The following is a 4,934-nucleotide window of genomic DNA, read 5'->3' on the forward strand; positions in this document are numbered from 1 at the left end:
TGCACTATTATTGAAAATCATGTAATTGGGGCAGTACCTGCAGTGAACCTTAGAGTGGTAAGTAGGAGCAAAGCCGGTGCTGGGCCCGGGTGGGAGGCAGAGGGGCTGGGGGACCTGCCGGGCGGCCAGCACTGTCCCCTGGGCCTTCGCCGAGGATTACCAAATGGAAATGACATCACCCGCAGCCAATCGGGGGGCCCCGGGGGTACAGCTGGATGGAAGCCATATTCCACTTAAGTAACAAGACATGACATACCATGTGCTAATGCTAAATAATTTATCCCTCAGGCATATAGTGAATTGCAAAGCCAAGCTGAGGCCTGGTCAACAGTTTGTAGTTTAAATTAAAACTGGCTTTTCCATCTTAAAGGGAGGGACGGGGTTGTCAACTGTTGTGATCAAAAGTGGAATGCAGAAATCTGTTTTTTTTCCCTGCTCCTCTCCTCTCCTCTCCTCTCCTCTCCTCTCCTCTCCTCTCCTCTCCTCCTTTTAGTGATTTTGGGGATGTACTCCACATACCTCTATTAACATGCAGGAGAATCTTAGAGCAAGTTTTAAGTCACTGTGAATAATGATATTCAATATATCCTTGAAACTTGGGCATTAGCACCTGCAATCTAAACTGAAGCTATTCCAAAATTTAGTCATATGTGTATTCGTGTTGCAAATGTTACATGGGCGTTTCCATAGCAGAGTCATAAATATTTCTCATTAGGAATCCAGAGGCATTTGCTTCTGCTTAGGCTGAAGATAACGCCGAGTCCGGCTCTCTGCTGGGTAGTTTGGGCTAGCAGTACACAGAGGCTGGATATGATGTTAACCGCAGCATTTTGTTGCCTGCTGTTGGCTACTGGATCTCACAGCGTAGCCTTCCCAACTCAGTGGTCCAGCCAAGCTTGGCCAAACCTTTGACATATTTTGTTAAAATATAGTGCTGTTCTTACTTAAGAGCTGGGTGCCACAGCATGCTAAACAGCACTTCCACTGAAACCAAGAGAAATTGAACGTGGCCAGCACCTTCCATAATCTATCCTTATGTAGCACTTTACAAAAATGGTGGCTCAAATATTCTTCAATCTTCCAGCATACTATTGATCAAGAAATGAACAGTTAAAATATACACTGTGTTGGTGGGAAGGAGATAGGAATTGCTTTTAAGGTATTTTAGGATAAGAAATTAAAAGGACCTCTGGCCTATGGAATAAGTGAGAATATATTTACCTAGTCTCCACATGTTTGGCTAGTTAAAACCTGGAGGACATGAAGTGGTACAGAGTTAAAAGGAGCATGTGGAAAAAAATACAAAACAAATTGGTAGTGTCTCTGAAAGGTCTTCAGGGAATTCAGCTTTATTGCCACAATAGTACACTTTCCAGTATGCAATTACTTGTTGTCATGGAAAGGGATTTTGAAGATTTCTCTTATTTTGGATGCTGCAAAGGATGCTTAATTTAAGTAAGAGGTTGCCTGTGATTTTTCCTTTCCATATTTGTTTACTTATCTAGGTTCTTGTATGATTGTCAGGCCGGTATCCAAGTTCCCCTTAGATAACAAAAAGAGAAAAAAAAAAAGCCACTGAAAAAAATGCAGCAGAAGCTAAAAAATGAATATATTATTTATTTTTTAAGTTATGTAAGTTCATAGTGTGCATTCTGTGATAGGGAAAGCTCTTCTATTAATAATTTTCGACCTTGGCAAAAATGCATTTTTGTAATTGATCATTCTTTTTTTACTCAAACATTTGTACAATGAGTAACAAAGCCTTTGCATCTAAATCCAAGTAGGAACAGAATTTGGCAAATCTAATTCCTTCCTGGATTTTCGCAGCTCTACTTCCTTTAGGAAGTTTTTAGTCAATGGGAAACAAAGGCTTATTGAAAGGATTAAAGTTACAACTATTCTCTTTGTTTTAGAGCTTCAATCACGGTTTTCCTCTAGTAAACAACATTTGCAATTAATAAAACTTCCAAAAAAACAGGAACTTTGGGGAAGTACGTGCTTATGATAAGCAGCAGGATTTCTTTTAACAGAACTCTATACAAAGGTGTAGTCTTTTTAAGTTAAGACAATGATAACAATTGAGTTTCTCAATGCGTTTTAAAAGTGTTCCTTCTGATAAACACAAGACAACATGCTCTACAGTCAGGGATGGGCAATACATTTAAATAGGATATATCTTGTCAACAGTTTATTGTGTCCCAAAATGATTTTAAATAGCTGCAAACAACTCACATTTCATACCATGCATAAACCTAGTAATCATGTCTTACACAATGAAATATCTATGCCCACTGGACATACAGTACTGCATATATTTATGAACTATTACCCATAAATTGTTTATTGTTTCCTTTATATGATGCTTGAAAAAGGTATTTGGATAGCAGTTATCTGTGCGTGAATAAGAACACATGGAATATTTAATCTTTATAATTTATCTTTTACTGTTTTTATGTCACGAAATATCTTATGAATATTTCCATGTTTATGTCAGCTATATTTTTCTTACTCGCTTTATGTGTTTACTCCCAAGGAATTATCTCCTGTCAGAGGTAAACTGAGGGCAACGTCGTAACTTTGTTGACGGCCGTCCCTGGAGGAGGGCGGTGTGGAGCTGCAGGGTGATTGGGACTGACTGTTGCAGGAGGCGTTTCATGAACAGCTCAGCTATTGTTCTCACCCAAGTGTCCAGTTCTTTTTCTGGGGTGGCTTATGTCCAAAGGGTGCTGAAAACTGCAATCTGGAGAATAAAGGAACTGCAGTTCTGACTGGCCCCTTAAGTGCAAACGCATTGCTGTTTCTTACATGCCATTTCTCATTTACAAAAAGCATCTTAAGCCAGTGTCCTTCTGATGATATTTTTTAGACTTTTATCTCACACGTAGGCAGATTTTTTTCTTTCAGATCTTTTTGAGTAAATGTTCCTGTGAACTGACAGTATCTTTGCTAACCTCTAACCCAGAGTCAACTTCTGGTGAAGTTATAAACCTTTAGAAACAGAAGGTTTTAATGGGAATCCTGATTCAGACTTCATTTCAGCAGCAGGAACAGTGCTCTGTTATCAGTAGAATGTGAGTCAGACACCAACAGTAAATCTGATCTTTGAGATCATCCATTAAGAGTAAATGTTCTTTGTTGCTGTCTGAAACGAACAAGAAACAGAGGCGAGTCATCTAAATGATTAAATGTGACACAGAGGATGTTAAATACTATTTTTCAGACATTTTCCTACAGCAATCATGACCTATTTTGTAAACAAAGTGCGTTATTGATTGAGGCTGCTACACCAGACGTTCTGCATGTATACATTGAATCAGACTGTGAAGACAGTCACATAGAAATTTGTAGGTTAGTGTAAATGGACAGACTGATTCCTAGAGGAAATAAGCGTTAGCATGAGAACAACAGCTGAACTAAAATCCCATAAGCCAGGAAAAACAGCTACACAATTACACTAACAGGTGGTTGGTTTCAAAACAAATTTCAAGGTCTGACAGCTCTGTGCACCTGCTTTGGGCTGATTTCTTTTAAGGACTTGGATTTGGCATGAACCATTGATAAAAACCATAAATCTTTGTGTCTGAGAAAAGTCATCATTACCATATAGTGATGATAAACTACTAAAGCTTGCTAAAAGCAGTACTTAGCCAAAAGGTAATATGGGTCATTCTGCACACTGTCATTATAGCTCAAGCTTTTCTCTACCAGAGAGCTTCAGGCAAACACTGTTAGGATCAAACCTCTCCTTCTGTAAACTGAGATAATTCCATCTCACTAGAGTGGTGCGATTTGAATTAGGTATGACTTCAGCCTTTGCCTTCACCATCACAAGAAAAATCATGTTTTATTTGGTAGGGGATTTCGACAAAGATGTTCAGCAAATTCTGCTATAAGGATTGTACTTTTTCTTCTAAATTTCTTTTAATTGTTAACCTTTCATTTGGGGAGGTTTTTTCTTTGCTTATGTTTGTTCGCAGTTTATAGGCATTTTGGACAAAAGAAGGATGGTCATTTTCATGTTGGGGGAAAGATGAAAACATGCTTTTATAATTTAAATGTCTATACTGGTGGTCCTCTATGGATGGCTCCCACATGTCAGTAAGAAATAGTATAAATCTTAAATTTGGTCAGAACAGATTGATAAATGTAGCCTTTTGGGTTGAAGTTACTTAGTTTCTACAGAATTGAAATGAGATTTTCAGAATGGTCTAAATACCTAGAAATTCAAGTTCCTCTAATTTTTGGGTAGTGGGATTACATACAGTGCCAAGTTTATCACGTCTCTGTAAGATCTGGGCCTTCATTTTGACACCTCACTTTGCAAACCTAACACATCATGTTTTTATATTCTATGAGTTCTAGAAGTGTGTTTTGTTAGTTTCTTCTTGAGGGAGCAGGAAGAATATTTTCAACTCTGAGCAACTAGTGTGATTAAATGAGATGCATACCTACAGCCTAGTACTGTTCTGGGGACACCAGTATGAGCTGCACACTATGCAAACCGCAGCTGCTTTTCACTGCTGTGCTTCCTCTCTCCTCTTGTCTGTAGAGCAAAACCTGTAGGCATTTATAAACTTTGTGGTGTTCAAGATTGTGGGGAGTGCATACAGAACTGCTAGTTTAGTTTTTTATCCTACTGGGGGGGTTTCCCCTCTACATTTTGCTGGTTTCTTAAGACATAAAATGATGAGTATATGGTTCACAGCCGGTAACAGAGAAACAGATAAACAGGGTGATTAACCTAGCATACCCCATCTCCTTTTTACAAATGAAAATGCAAATCTACGTGATAACAGGTTTTTGTTTTAACTGTCCTTCATTAGGAATGACTAAATACATTACCTGACAGCAGGGCTTGTTTTTTTTCTGAAGATTCTGTTTCTCAGACCTTGATAGTTTACTCCTTTTTTTGGATTGTTGAGGACATTCCTGTT

The sequence above is a fragment of the Pygoscelis adeliae genome, unplaced genomic scaffold (assembly GCF_000699105.1).
Source record: "Pygoscelis adeliae isolate BGI_AS28 unplaced genomic scaffold, ASM69910v1 Scaffold222, whole genome shotgun sequence".
Lineage (NCBI taxonomy): Eukaryota > Metazoa > Chordata > Aves > Sphenisciformes > Spheniscidae > Pygoscelis > Pygoscelis adeliae.